The sequence below is a fragment of the Notamacropus eugenii genome, chromosome 2 (genome assembly GCF_028372415.1).
Source record: "Notamacropus eugenii isolate mMacEug1 chromosome 2, mMacEug1.pri_v2, whole genome shotgun sequence".
Classification (NCBI taxonomy): domain Eukaryota; kingdom Metazoa; phylum Chordata; class Mammalia; order Diprotodontia; family Macropodidae; genus Notamacropus; species Notamacropus eugenii.
This window is the reverse complement of record NC_092873.1, coordinates 160,542,088-160,558,445: the sequence shown is the minus strand read 5'-3', so window position 1 is coordinate 160,558,445 and position 16,358 is coordinate 160,542,088. Positions and strand designations below refer to the sequence as shown.

General features: G+C 36.1%; 1 protein-coding gene across 4 annotated transcripts in view; it reads right to left on the bottom strand.

Moving 5' to 3' along the window:
- Window positions 1-6,433: 6,433 nt before the first annotated feature.
- ZNF292 (zinc finger protein 292) overlaps window positions 6,434-16,358 on the bottom strand; it is a 148,574-nt gene continuing 138,649 nt past the window's right edge. For all 4 annotated transcript variants that reach the window (XM_072642766.1, XM_072642768.1, XM_072642765.1 and 1 more), the window contains one exon: window positions 6,434-6,675. The gene's annotated coding sequence lies outside the window, so the exon portion shown is untranslated. The remainder of the gene's footprint in view (window positions 6,676-16,358) is intronic.

Genomic DNA, 16,358 nt, shown 5'->3' with positions numbered 1-16,358 from the left:
TCACTCAATTTGGTATGAAAATCTATCTTACACTACAGGAAAGAAGGGGAGAAGTGGGGTAAGGGGAATGATAGAAAGGAGGGCAAATCAGAGGAGGAAGTAATTAGAAGTAAACACTTTTGAGGAGGGACAAGGTCAAAAGAGAGAATAGAACAAATGGCGGGCAGGATAGTATGGAGGGAAATATAGTTAGTCTCTTACAACATGACTTTTTATGGAAGTCTTTTGCAAAACTACACATATATAGCCTATATTGAATTGCTTGCCTTCTCAGTGGGGATGGATGGGGAGGGAGAAAGGGAGAGAAATTGGAACTCAAAGTTTTAGGAACAAATGTTGAGAATTGTTTTTGCATGCAACTGAGAAATAAAAAATACAGGTAATGGGGTATAGAAATCTATCTTGCCTTACAAGACTAGAGAAAAGATGGGGATAAGGGAAGGGGCAGGTGTAATAGAAGGGAGGGCATATTGAGGGAAGGGGTAATCAGAATGCAAGGTCTTATGGTATGGGGGATAGGGTGCAACATTTGGAACTCAAAATTTTGTGGAAATAAATGTTGAAAACTAAAAATAAATAAACATTAAAAAAAAAAAAAGAAATTGAGGCCGAGAGAGGTTAAGTGACTTGTCTAGGGTCACTAGTATCAGAGGCAGCATTTGGACTCAGGTCTTTCTGACTCCATCCTGCCCTTTATCTACTATAATTTTTTTCTATTTCCAAGATACACGTAAAACTATTGTTTTGATTTTGATATCGATTCTTGTACAACTTTCCAACTATCTCCTCACTATATTGCTTACCCACCAGCCATCATATTCATCTCTTCTCACTACATCCTTGAACTCCAAACCTGGGTTCATCGGTTTAGATAGATAAGCTTTCACCTTCCTTTGATAGGAGGCCCCTGAACCACTCCTTGGCTCTCTTCACACTATAATCCCACAGGGACACCCCTTTATTTCTCTTAAAATTTCCTTTTATGTGTTGTCTTCCCCCATTAAAATATAATCTCCTTGAGAGTAGAAGCTATACTGCTTGGTTATAATTGTATCTCTAGTGCTTAGCATAGGGTCTAGCACATAGTAAGCATTTAATAGATGCTTTATTTTTTTCACTCTTTCTAAAACAAAAGTTAAATTTCAAATATCTCTAATATGTCTGTAGCTTTTACTTCAGTTTTAGAGTTAAAGGTATTTTCTATATTTCATTCATTTGTTTATTTTTTAAACAAATATTAACTATTCTTTGTTGATGACTAATTAAGTATGAGATTATGGCTTTGCTTTAACTTTAAAGAAAATGACATTGGGTGAGCTTCATTGGGTAGGGTATTTTTGCCAGGATTATCTAACATATAAATCACTGGCCTTTGATGATAGTGGTATGCAGTGGACAACACTTGGCCTTTTGTTTCCACTGTCTTTACATACTTCGGACATATTGTGCTATCTTGACTTTTTTGAGTCCTATGCTTCATTTCTAATTGTAACTTTCCACTCTCTGTGTGGGAATAAAAATGACGATAATAGCTGACATTTTTTTTATAGTGCTTTACATTTTATAAAGCCCTTGACTAAGGTAATCACGTTGGAACCTCTCAACCACCCTGTTAAGTGTTACTACTGGGTAGTTACTATTAATCCTCATTTTACAGATAGGGAAACTAAAGATGAAGGAAAAGAAATAAGTATTTATGTAGCACCCACTATATTCTAGGCACTGTGCTAAGTGCTTTTTGCAAGTATTATTTCATTTAGTCTTCACAAATCTGTGAGGTAGCTGCTATTATTATCCCCATTTTATAGTTGAGGAAACTGAGGGTAACAGAGGCTAACTGAGGTCATGCAGCTTGTAAGTGGCAGATATAGTATTCAAAAACAGATCTTCTGGACTCTAAACTATAGCATTCCATCTCCAGGACACCTCCAATATCTGCTGTCATGCCAACTAGTGCTTGTGAGCAGGAAAATAAACAAAAAACAAGGAAAAATTAATGGTTTCCCAAATTCATCCTTTTTTCTTCCCTGACTTCCAACCCTATTGTTCACTCCCCATCTCTCTCAGTCCCATCATATTAAAGAACAGAGGAGCCATCATTCCAAAATGTCCTTCACTCATGTAGAATTCAAACCTTTGGAAAGATTTGGATATTTTTCTCCTTTGTTCCATCCATCTTAAACCCTTGGTTAAACAATACTGTATTTTAATGTGAATTAGAATTACTATGGGAACAAGTTAAGGATATTTAAAGAATCTATGAAAGAGAGAACATGAAGTCTTGTGTCATGGCCTTAATTTTGTGTTTATATATGTTATTTCTTTGTATAGATCTAAGATACACTGCATACAGTGAAGTCAGTGTTTATTACATTACAAAGAATATAATGTCAACACTTGGGGTATCAGGATGTGGGCATGGCTTTTGGGATCAATATTTACCTTATAGGATTCCATCTGCTGAGCCTAGTGTCCTTGCTATGGCAACATGGGCAGTGGAACAACCCATGAACTTTGGCCTCTCCACCTGAATCATGACCAAAAATATTAATGATGTATATTTCTGAGACTGAAAGAAAAATTTCAGTTCTGAGCGTTCTGGTCATCAAAAAAATCACAAAATCAGAACTTGGTTTCCTGAGAAGCCTGGAGGAAGTTACCTTGTGTCAGACTCTCTTAGTTTCACCATCTATATAAAGGGGGTAACAATACTTTTCAACCTTGTTATGGAGTACCTCTACTAAACTGTACTCTGGTGACTCATCAGGGTATGTGTCTCTTAACTCATCTAAACCTCTACATTTAACCAGTCTTAGATTATCCTTCACAACTATCCATCTCTGACATTTTACCTCCCAGCTTGCTCTGAGAAGAGTAAATAAGTTAATACTACTGGAAAGGGTGTGACAACTGACTTCCCTATGGCTCTGTTCGCCATTCCTGTGATCATTCCAGACTCAAATTCTTCCATTCCTCTACATGTTTCCTCTCTCCCCCATAAGAATGTCAAGCCCCTAGAGGGTAAGAACTATTTCACTTTCATATCACTAATACTATGCACAGTGCCTATGCTTTATTTTATCATTATTAAATCAATCATTCATTTCTTTCTGTGGAAGGCAAAAGCATCCTTCTAGTTTGCCACATTTGCAATGCAGGAATCCTCTTCAATTTCTCACTTTCCCCAATGCCACATGAATAATTAGTTACCAAATTTTGGTGCTTTTACCCTCTCAGTATCTTTTTAATCCCCATTCCCCCAATCCTTCTCCTATAGCTACCACACTGGTTCAAGTTCTCATTAACTCTTGCCTAGACTATTATAATAGCCCCCTACTTTGTGTCCCTGCATTTAGTCTCTTTCCTTTCCGATTTACCTCCCAGACAGCTACTAATGTGAATACTATGAACACACAGATCTGATGACCTCGCTGTGTCAAAATACAAACTCCTTTATTTGGTGTTCACAACCTGGCCTACTCTACATATCTAAAATTGTTATATGTTACTCCTCTTCATGTATTCTATCATCTAGTCAAACTAGTCTTCTTACTGTTGCTCATATATGACATTTATCTTCTATTTGCCTTTGTACAGAAAATTCACTCCCTTCTCTCCTCTGTTCCTTAGGATCCCTAACCTTCTGTTCCAATGCCGCCTCCTTCACAAGGTCCTTCCTGACCTTCTCAGATGCTAGAGCCACACCTCTGTTACCATATATTTATTTTATGTGTGTGTATACACATATGTGTATCTTGTTTGTATTTATATACATTTAAATATTGTAACATATATGTAGTATTTATGTAACATATGTGTAAATGTACATGTTATTTTCTCTAATACAATATAAGCTCATTTTTGTCATTGCATCAATAGCTCCCATCACAATGCCTGTTATATAATTGATACATAATAAATATTGGCTGATTGATACTCAGATGAGTTTTCTGTAGTTTACTATCAATACTACCCCTCTTTGCTGTTGTGTTCATTATACAGAAATGAGCTTTCTTATTTTATAAGATTATGTACATATATGTGTGTGTGTATTCATCCCAGAAAAAGAACCTTTGGAAGCCATTATATTCATATATAATCAGAGCCAACATTTATATAGTGACAGAGATCTGAGAGTGAAGCTACAGGGAATCTCCATATATCACAGGATAAATGTAGGTTTCAGCAGAGAAAGGCACCATTGATTGAAAATATAATTTGATTCTCTTGCAAAAAGGTTTTGAAAAATAACTGTGTATACCCTATAAGCAACTGATTTTATATATATATATATGTATATGTATATACATATATATATATATATGCTAATAAGGAAAACTAGCTAAGATGGGGGTGTCAGACAGCTTTGCTCCAACACATCTACCTGTTTCAGCAAGAACCTAAAAATAGCACTAGATGGAATAATGATGAGGAAATCCAATGAGAAACTCCACCCATAACTGCACAAAAAGTCAGCCAAAAGCCCATATCCAATATGAAAGGGGGCCTGACAGAAAAACCAGCCCCAAATTTGCTATCTCTCTTTGTAATTCTTAACCTGAGGTCTGTGGATAAACTTCACGGAGTGTATGAATTTGGATGGGTAAAAAAAATTATGTCTTTATTTTCATTGACCTCTAACTGAATTTTAACTTTTCTTTCAGTTATTTAAAAATATTACTCTGAAATGGAGTACATGATACAAAAAAATTTAAAAAGTGCTCTGAGCAGATGAGCTTATGTCCTTTGAAGATCATGATCATCTGACCTGAGTTCTCTGAAGTACCTGCCTTTTCTTCTACTTATCTTTATATCCTGACCCATACATACACTTTTCCTTCCCTCTGGTCTCAGAGGAGGTAACCTTTCTCTTTGCCAATGGTAACCTCTCTCTCCATGCACTTGGTCCTATCTCCTACTTTACTCCATCAATCATTCTTGACTCATAATTTCCATGTCTCCCTTTCTTCAGATTTCTCTTCTGCACATCAACATAATCAGGTCTCCCTATAGCAGCAAGCACCCTGATATCCAGGATGGCCAGCTAGGTTGTTTTCTAAAAGGAAAGCAACCTCTGAGGGGTCAACAATCTTCTTTAATCACATATATCAACAAAGAAAATACCAGCAGAGAAATAAAGATCAACAGACAGGGATTTGTCTGATCATAAGCCATACATGCGCCATAGATAAACAGACAGATTCAACTATCTGACCATTACATACATACTTAGTTACCAGAGAGAGAAGCACTAACATCTGGGTTTTCAAAGTTGGGGTGGGGAGAGTCCTTAACAGCTACCCAGAGTATCATCTGGGACATGAATCTTCTTCCAAAGAGTAAAACCCAAAGCAAAACCTCACCTCAGAGTATACATACACTTTTCAGAGCCGGAGGGCATCACAACCTTTGTGACCCACTGCCTCATTACAAATTAACAAAAGATGTGGACCTTCCTACAAAACAAGCCTCCCCTAATCAAGCAACTCTCATTAACATTACACTCCCTTATGAAATAAATAAAAACTGCTCAAAATCATTGTCCTAACCTTGTAACAATCTCAAACTATCTTCCTATTTCCCTCACTTCTTTTCCTAAAAATAAAATAAAACAAAAAATTAAAAAAAACTCAAAATAATCTACATTGACTGCCTTTCTATTTATTACTCAATCTCTTGTTAAGTAATTAATGCTGTCCCCATGATCCTACTGAAACTATTGCACTTTCCCCCTTGACAATTTCCTCCATCCCTATGGCATTAATTAAAATCTTTATGCAGACGAATCTCTAATCTTTATCTCTAGTCTAGACCTCTTTCCTGAGCTGCATTTTCTCTATGTTCAATTATCTGCATTTTTCTGTTTCTGCTTGAATATTATGCTTGCATCTCTAACTCAATATCTCAGAAATTGACCTCATCACTTTCTCTCCCAAACTTCCTAATTTTGTTTATGGCACCAGCATTCTTCCTGTCACCTAGATTTAAAACCTTGATACTGAAGCTGACTACTCATTCCTCATTATTGTTTGTTTCCCTTTTCTACCACCATATACATACTCTCTTAAATATGTTAATTCTGCCTCTTGAATATATCATCTCCTTTCTAGTTCCACTTGTGCCATTCTAGTTATAGAGGCACCATGGTGCAATGGAAAGAGAACTGGATGTGGAGTTAGAGGACCAGGATTTGAATTCAAACTAATAATAATAATAACAACAGTATAATAGCTAACGTTTATGTAACCCTTACTGTGTGCCAGGTACTGCACTCAGTGATTTATGTTTATTATCTCATTTGATCCTCACAACAACCCTGCCTAATGCTATTTGTTTTACACTAAGCCAGACTAAGCCTTATTTAGGCCAGTCCCCTAATAGTTTAGGTTCCAATTCGATATTACAATGAAATGAATCACTTGTAGGTCATTCAATGGTTAACAAAAAACAGGTTTACTGCAATTTACAATAGCAGAAGAATATTCAAACAAGGAAATGCATTGAGAAGCTCAAGATTCAGTTGAATGAAGATCCCTTGTCTCTGAGATGTCCATTGTAGTCTACCAGCCAAGACTCAGAAAGAGGCCAGAGCTCCTTAGATAGCAAGGAAGTGATGTCAACAACTCAAATCTTCAGTCCCCGAATCAATGGACTCTCAAGGATGATTTTCATACCCTTTAAGAAAGACAAAATAAAACAACTAACCTAATTTGAATGGGGATGGGCTGAGGAGTAGGATATTGCTCCCACCACACCCTACTCCTTGTGGTAAGGTCCTTAAAGTCTTTTAGAGGACCTTCCACTACTTAAGTAAGCCTTAGGCAGTACCTAAGAATTAAAAGATAAATTAAACAGAAAGATAGCAAACAAAATAAAACAAGCAATGCAATAGCCCCATAAAGGAGTGACTGATTATGGGAAAATGAAGAACAAAAATCCCATTCTTTGATGTGCCCCATGGACCCCAAAGCAGGACCTGTTAAATATCCACTTGGGTGTTGGATATGTAGTAATGTGAAGGGACCAATAAAATCTTTATTAGAGTAAGCAAAGGGCTATGGTAGGTATGCCTTTGTCACTCTCCATGCCAGTGCCTTGTCCTGTTGAGTCCTGTGAACCAGGAGGGCCCTGCCACTTGGGTCTGTGTTATTTCCACAGGTACTGCCTCTGGGGTCCACACTCCTTCCTGTTGCCACTATTCAGGCTTTGGTAGGGTCGAATGCTACCATTCCTACCTCCATGGCAGGTTGTCTGAGTACTGTCACAGGTGTTGCCACTGACTGTCTAGGCCTGACTGTCGTATGCCAGGGCTTGACTCTGCCTCTCCATGTAAGGGCTTATGCTGCCATTCCCCTCAACCCCCATTCTGGGGCACTAGCACACTGTAGGCACTGATGCCGCTGAGGCTTGACCATTCCCTCATATTCTGGGGTGAACATTGTTCCTCTATGCCCCAGCCTGACTCTGCTCTCCTATGCCAGAACAGTGTTGCCTTAGGGCCCTCACTGTCTCTGGGCCCTTAGTCCCTTAAGCCCAGTCTAATTTCAAGGACAATTTCAATACCTTTTAAGGAAAAATCAGACTAACTTGCAAATAGAAGACTTTAAGACATTGTTCCCACCAGTCATTTAACTTCCCTTCCTAGTCCTAATTCCTAATCTCTAAAAATGGTAAGGAATATGAGGAGAATTGGACTAGATGGACCAGTCCATTCCAACTGTCAATATATTATCATAATTCTTATTCAAGCTCTCATTCTTTTTAAAATTCAATTTTATTTTATTTTATTTTCAATTCTGAATTCTCTCCTTCCTTCTACTCCACTCCCAGTGAAAAAAACAAGAAAACCAAAAACTGTTCCAAATATGTATAATCAAATAAAACAAATTCCCACATTAATTATTTAAAAAACAATGTCTTAATCTGCACTCTTTATCTGACTCTTTAGAACTCTCTAAGTAAGCCATGATATCACTGACAAAAACAAAACAAAACCAAACCCAAAATGTTTTATTTCTCCTTTGCCTGTACTTATCTCTTCAATTTCTTTTTCTAGTCTTATTTGTTTTGGCTAGCACTTACAGTACTATATTGAATAATAATGGTGATAATGGACATCTTTGATTTGCCCTTGATCTTACTGGAAAGACCTCTAATTTACACCATTTACAGATAAATGCTGCCTCTTGGTTTTATATAGAAACTACTTACCATTTTAAGGAAAGCTCCTTTTATTCTTATGATTATTGCTTTTTTAAAAAAACCAAGAATGTTACATTCTGTCAAAAACTTTTCCCCTATCTACCGATAATTACATTATTTTGTTATCATTATTAATAGTGTTTACTATGTTTATAGTTTTCCTATTATTGAACCAGTCCTATATCCCTCATATAAATCCATTCTGGTTAAAGTGTATAATCTTTATGATATATTTCTGTAGTCTTTTTGCTAATATTTTATTTAAAAGTTTTGCATTGATATTTATTAAGGATTTTGGTTTATAGTTTTCTTTCTCTGTTTTGGCTTGCCCTGATTTAGATATCAAGACCATATTTGTGTCATACAAGGAATTTGGTAGAATCCCCTCTTTTCCTATTTTTTTCAAACAGTTAAAATTTATCGCTAAAATTAATTGTTCTTTAAATGTTTGGAAAATTTGCTTGTAAATCTATCTGGTCTTGAGTTTTTTCTCCCTTTGGCAACTCATTTATGGCTCATTAAAATTATTTTTCTAAGATAATGTTGTTTAAGAACTCTTTTCCTGTTCTGTATATCTGAATAATTTATATTTTCATAAATATTCATTCATTTCATTTAGATTCTCAATTTTATTGTCACATATTTGGACAAAATAACTACTAATAACTTCTTTTATTTCTCCTTCGTTGATTGTAAATTCATCTCTCTGATGTCATTAGCTAATGGCTTAAACATTTGATTAAAGACACAGCTTCTAGTTATATTTTCTAGCTAAATGGAGTATTTTTGCTTTCAGTTGTGTTAATCTCTCCTTTGCTTTTCAGGATTTCTACTGTAGTGTTTAATGGACGGTTTTAATTTTTTGGTTTTCTAGTTTTTTAGTTGTATACTCAATTTATTGACCTTTCTCAATTTACTGACCTTTCTCAATTTACTGACCTTTCTCTTTTATTCATAAAAGTGTTTAGAGACACACATTTCCCCCCAAGTATTGCTTCAGCTGCATTCCCAAAATTTCAGTATGTTATCTCATTGTCATCATTATCTTTTATGAAATTATTGATTGTTACTATGATATGTTCTCTTACCTGCCCATTCAAGTACAAATTCCTCAGCCTGGCATTTCAGGGCCTTCACTATCTAGTTCCAACCTACCTTCCAAGCCTCAATGTGTATTGCTCCCCTTTATGTTGTCTGTCTTTGTATTAGTCACCCTCAATACTCTTCCTTCTTGTTTCTATGTCCTTAACCATTCTAAAATTCTACCCTAAAACAGACTCTTTTCATGAACTATTAAACTGTTGAAATCTTAATCTTTCTTCAAAATTTAGCTCTAGTGCATTCTTTCCCCCAAAGGCTTCTCTGAGTGCCCCAGATTGAAGTGATCCCAAATAGTACTTGAGTATGGTGTCTGCTGACCTGGGTGAAACTCCTGATTCTGTTACTTAATTATGTATGTGGGCCTGGGGTGAGTCATTTAACTTCTCTGGTCCTTAGTTTCCTTATCAGTAAAATGAGTGGGTTGAACAAGATGACTTCTCAAGATACCTCCCAGCTTTAAATCTATGATCCTTGAATGTCTCAATGCACTTTTGACCTCTTTTTTACTGATTATATTACATAATTTTACCTCTCCTATTTGACTGAGGAAAAGGATTGTTTCTTATTCATATTTGTAATACCAGCACCTAGCACAGTGCCTTGAAGAGCATAGATGCTTAATAAACATTTGCTTAATTTGATGATGCCAAAGCACTGGGTAGGGTTTCCAGGGACACTCAACTACTCTCTTATCACTCTAAAAACTGAAAAGTTAAAGAAAAATTAGAAGTTATGATAGATTGCTAAAAATGCCTAATTGCCCTTTGAAGTTAAGTACTGTAAACTAGAATAAGTATGGCTAAAACTTTTGTTTACACCTAAAATATTGAATGAAGTGATTATAATGAACATAAATAGTTTTGAGAGTCTGAAGAATAAACATGGAGATGTTTTACATGCTGAACAGTCTATCTTTTTGCTTATTATGTCCTTTCTCTTCCATTTTGACAAAGATCATGCTTAAAGCATGGATTTTTAAAATGTTCTTTTTTATTGTGAATTTAATTATCAGTAAACATGAATCATACTGTTACCTGCCTACTCTGCCAGGATCTATACACCTTCTTACTCCCCCTAAATGATTTGTATAGGAAACTTTGAATTGTTACACATGCATGCATGTATGTGTATATATATATATATATGTATATATACATATATATGCATATATGTATGTATATATATATGTGTGTGTGTGTGCGCATATATAAGATATGTGTATCTATGTACAAACCTGGATACATATAAACATACACATATTTCATATATACATACCTACATATATCTCTATCATTCTATCTATGTATCTGTCTTTCTATCTGTCTATCTATCCATCTATCTATATCCAGATAAGAATAAACATAAGGCTTGGTAGAATTTCTTTAGTGTCAGGGGCAAGCCTTATCTGTTTAAATATTCCCTTTCTACTCTCTTTCAGAAAGGGCCTCATCTGAACATCCTATATTATAACTAGATTTTAAAATGGCTCCCTTGAGCATGAAAATATGACCAAGCTAACACTTGTAAATAGGAGAATAAGTCAAAATAGTCCCAGGTAAGTGAATCCAGAGTCCTTGCACTTCAAATCTGCTTAGCTGGGTAGAATGTATGCTTATAGGGTGATAATATTTTCCCTGGAAACAGCTAATATGGAAAAAAGTGAGGATTTAGCTACAAGTTTAATATGTGATAAGTGTGTGCGATGGTTGCTGAAAAGGGGAATAAAATTTTAGTCAGAATTAGCAGAAGTATGATATTTAGAGCAAGTACCTCTAATGGTCAGACCACATCTGAAATTTTAAAGTTCTAGGTATCATATCATATTTCAAGAAAGATTGACCAGAGGGTGAGGGGTTTTAAATTTGCTATCTTGAGGAATTAGTAATACTTAATCTGAAAAAAAGACTAATAAGGTTGTCTTTAAATATTTAAAAAGTTGCCATGAAAAAGGGAGGATGTTTTTTGTTGCTCCATAAAGCAAAATTAGGGCTAATGTATGATAGTCCAAAGTAAGAAATGTGCGTAGTGGTGGTGGCAGGGAAGGTGCATAGTGCAGTAGAAAATATGTTGGAGCAATTGGAACTGTTTGAGTTTTAACTCTGCCACTCACTACTTGCATGACATTGTTGGGTAGAGCTAGAAATGATTTTTTCAACAATCAGATCTTTCAATAATGGAATGGATTGATTTTTGAGGTAATGAACATATCATGCTAATTTCTTGTCTTTTAAGACCCAATTCAGATCCTATCTTTTCTGCAAACTCTTTCTCAATCACTCAAGCCTGAAGTCATGTTTCTCTTCTCTAAAATCCTATCACACTTACTACCATTCTGAACCATTCATTTGGCAATGAATCATTCTCCTTGTGGTATCTCTTACAATGAGCTGTCCTGGTACATAGAAACAACCTAAAATTAAAAATATACCTTTAAATTATAAATAGAATATTTCATATTTGGTTCCAGAGGTTATAGGGAGTTTTTTTAATATGGGGTGACATTATTTGACTAGTATTTTGAGATTACTCTGGTAGCTAGGTAGAAGATGGATTGGAGTCGGGGAGAGACTTGAGGCAGGGAAATCATCCAGAAAGTTACAGATAATAGTTCAGGTATGAGGCATTGAAAGCTTGCACCAGGTTTGTAGCTGTGAGTGGAGAGAAGAGGGTGTATAAAAGAGATGCTGTGAAAGTAAAAATGACAAGACTTGCCAATAAATAGTCAAGGGCAAATAAGCTTTTGTAATCTTAAAGGAGATATAACACTATTCTAATTGCCTTAAGTTGGGTGATCAAAACATAATTTTTTAAAAAAAAATCCACATTCAATCAAATACATATGTATAGATAGCTTTAAGATACTGATTCCAATTTCATTTTCCCATAATAGCATGCATTACTCACACCTGAGACACAGGATTATTATAATTTAAATTATGAGCCAAAACAAATACTCACCTGTTTAGTTTATACTACCTTGGAAACCACTAGTATTCACTTCTCAGCTTTAAGGCCACAACTAACTCCTTTTCAAGGAAATGACATGACCTGCTTATGATTTTTTAATGGCCTGAGCTAATGCCAGGATCTTTCCTTAATCTCTACATCTGTGCTGTGCAGGTAAGTCAAACTTATTCCTGGTATGATAAGATGTATTTATTTTGTGGGGGAAAAGCCTGCATTTGTATTAAATGGGGGTGGAGGACAGAACAACTATCTCAGGGAAATAGTCCCTTTGGAACTTTTGAGAGATTATAAACCTTGGCAAAATGAGTGGGCCTGCTATCCCTTGTTGTCCCTTCATCCTCAATATCTTTACTTAATAAGCTGCCCTGGAGTAAGACTATCCCTTTAGACTACTGGGTTGACATGAGTATTTTTATATGATCCAACAGAATTAGAGTTCTTGACTGATGCCTAAGGGTACACATTCTTCTCATGTTGGCCTCTTGTTAATGGTACTCCATAGGAAAATTTAGTTATTTTTCAGTGGCATTGTGTTGTGAGGACTGAAGTTTGTCATAGTACTTTTTCAAATAAGGGTTCATTAAAGAACACCTTGCATGTTCACAGGAAACCAGGTCTGCATATGTTGGTAGGGGAGAGGAGGTTAACAATTCAATTAATTTTATTGCCATTCCCACCAAAGTAGAGGACTGAGGGCTCTTCCACCTTTACTTCTGTGATTCTAGGTTGAGTTACCAAATTATAGATGAGGAAATTGAAGCCGAGGAAATTATGGTGAGGAGAGATTAGGTGAATCATTCAAGATTTGAGACTGGAAATCTGATCTCAAGAGAAAAAGAAATCAGATGGATAGCTTTATTAGTGTTAACAGAACATTCCCTGAGTTGTCAGAAGAGTAACTCAAAAGTTTATGTGCCTGCTTAATCTCTCCCTCAAATCCCCAAAATTTCAAAACGTGTCCCTTTGCTTTTGGTAATTACAATTTGCTAATAAACAAGCAGATCTTGAGGCCCCTGGATGTAAGCAGCGCTTTGTGACCTATTTACAACCTTGGAGAGAGGAAACTAAGACTAAGAGGAACCGTCTTCTTTGTTCTTGAACTAGCCACTTCCCCACTACTCTTTTTTGTTCTGCACTACTCCCATGCAAATCAAAAGCCAGAAGAATTAACCCTCAACAAGTTGAGATTTTCAATAGGCTCCTAAAGCATGAAAGGATTTTGCTGAACTAGACATACCATGAAAATATATTTTGTGGGACTTTAGCATTCTCCTATAACCCCCACTGAATTAACACAACAGAGCTTTAGGATAGTTGTTGGAGCCTAGGGTTTTACTAACCATTTTGAGACCTGTAGATGGATCTTTTGGGGTTCTTCAAACAAGGTACCTTCTAATTTTGTAAGGGCTGCTTAGGTTGCAGCTATACCATTGCAAGTATCACCACCAGCCATAGCATCTCAGGAAAAACTTATCCAGGAAATGAGAAATGCATAGTTGCAGATGACCCTGGTTATTCTATTTTATGACTTTTGGATTTTTGTTTTATTATGACTTCCAAATATATGTTACACAAAGATGAGTTAGTTAAACCAGTAATTTATAAATTCATTAGGTTCTCTCCTTTTTTTCTCTATCCTATTTTCATGATCAGGTTCACTATTCTCATTTCAGAAATTACTACAGGAAAACATTCACATATATACAGACTTTGACTTTGTATCATTACCTCAGCAAAATATCTAAAGTATGATAATTGAGGTATATTCTAACTACAGAAAAAAGAAATTTGAGGAGATCCTAGCTCCTCAGAACTGTTTTTTTTTTGTGGTTAAGATTTTGTTCTAAAATACACGTGTTGAGACCTTTCAAAACAGAATTTACTTAGGGCTATTTTGTGTTGGTTTAAAAAAAAATCTTTTTCAATAAAGCTTTAGAAATGGGTTTTATTTGAAATATTTAATTCATTTAATATTCATGCAATATGCATTTATGTCTCCACAAAAAACAAAGCTGGGATTGTTTCTGTAAACACACAAGGAAGAGTGATTAACTAAGTAGGAATGAAGAGGAGTTTCCCACCTACTAATATTACTATCTTCTCTGGTAAGAGACAGGGTTTTTCTCCAAGTATTTACTTGCCTTTTTTTCCAATCAAGTCACCCCTCCCCCCACTGTTAAGAGTCCAGCATCCCTAAGTACCTTGTATTTAACTACTTTGTATCTCTTTATATTTATTCTCTATATTTATCTTGGCACATAGTACATGTTTAATAAATGCTTGTTAACTGATTTAGTGATAAGTGCTAGCAATCAGAGATTAAAAATCAAGAAAATATTTCTCAAACCATCTTCATCTATTACTCTATAATAAGAAAACTTCACAGATAATTCTGGACTAGAGACTGTAGCAGACACAAGAGAAATGGAAAACACTATATTGCTTTACTTGAAGAATTTAATCTTCTTGAGCGGGTGGGAAATTACCTTGTTTAAGTGTTTCAAGAACAGTATGAGGTAGTAGCCTCCACCAAAATTTGATTCCAATGCCTCACCATTGCATGGTCATGACCCTGGGTTCTCAAAGGCAGTATATCCTATGAAGTTGTAAAGGCTCTGAACATGGGTCTAGTAAAAGATCAGCCTAGCTAAATTCGGAGAAGATTATCAATCAGATTGCTTTCAGGATGGCAAATTAATTATTCATCCACTGGAACAGAGTGATAGGAGGTTGTGAGCTGTTATTAGTGGAGTATCTATACTAACAAAATACAGATTCTTGAAGTTTTGTTTTGGAGATCAGGTTTCCCTCTCTTGGTCAGGGAAAGTATAGCAGCTACCCACAGCCAGATCCCAATACTGTTGGCACAGAAGCGTTGATCTGCTCTGTTTTTCTGACTGGGGCAGGTTTGCCCTGTGTTAGGTTGCCTGGTGGTTCTCTGGTCTGAGGGGTTCTCCATATTAGTGCCCAGCTTAGTGCGGATAAATGACTAGATTTAGCTTTACTATAACTCACAACTCTTGTACTTAAATGATGTACCAGCTTCAGCCTTTCCAGCAGCAGTTAGGACAGGTCTACCATTGCACCCGGCATGTCCCTGAAGTAATGAAGTAGGTGCTAGTATATAAATACTGAACCGGGTGGTATGGACTAAGTGCTACAGGAGTACTTGTCAAAGAAAGGTGAATGAGGGTGAGAGTGGTCAAAGAAGGTTTCATAGAGTATTTGGGACTTAAAAATGTCCTTGAGGAGTAGAAAGAATGTGAAAAGATGGAAAAAAGGGGGAGAAAGGATTCCAGGAAAAAACCCCAACAAAACTTGATACAATGTGTGTATGGTTAAGGGAGGTGTGGGAGAAGAATGAGATGGTTTGGCTGGGGTGACAGATTTAGGCTAGAGAGCAGTAACAATCTACTTGGATAGGTAAGGATGATAGATTACAGGGGATCTTGAATGTCTTGAATATCCCAATTTGGGACATTATCTGACCAAGAGTGAGAAGTCACTGAAAATTCCTGAGCAGGAAATGATATGATGAAAACAGTATTTTAGGAAGATAACCTGGCAGTGGCTGCAGGATGAATTGGAATAGGGATATTGTGGAAATAAGGCCAATCAAGAAATAATTGTAGGAAACCAGATAGGTGGTGTTGTGAGTCTAAACTGGAGAAATGGCAGTGGAACTATAGGAGGGAAGAATCTAAGAAACATTTTTCAAGGCAGAAACAACAGAATTTTTCAAATGGTGGAATACAGAGGATGAGAAGATGTAAAGGTAAGTGACAAGCTTTTTGAATTGAAGAGTAGATGAATACTAAGACTGGGAGAGAGTCATTAAACAACAGGCATTTATTAAGTACTTACTACACACAATACACAAAACAAATACACAAAAGGGCAAAAAAAAGCTGTCCCTGCTTTTGAAGGAAGCCAGAAAGACCAAGAAATGGCAGCAAGGAGAGACAGCATTGTAGGAATGGAGCACTGTTTGTGTAAAGGCATAGAGACAGCAGATGGAGTATGCACATGAGCAATGGCAAGAAGGCCAGTTAGGCTATACAGTACCATGTAGGAAAGGAAGGAATGTC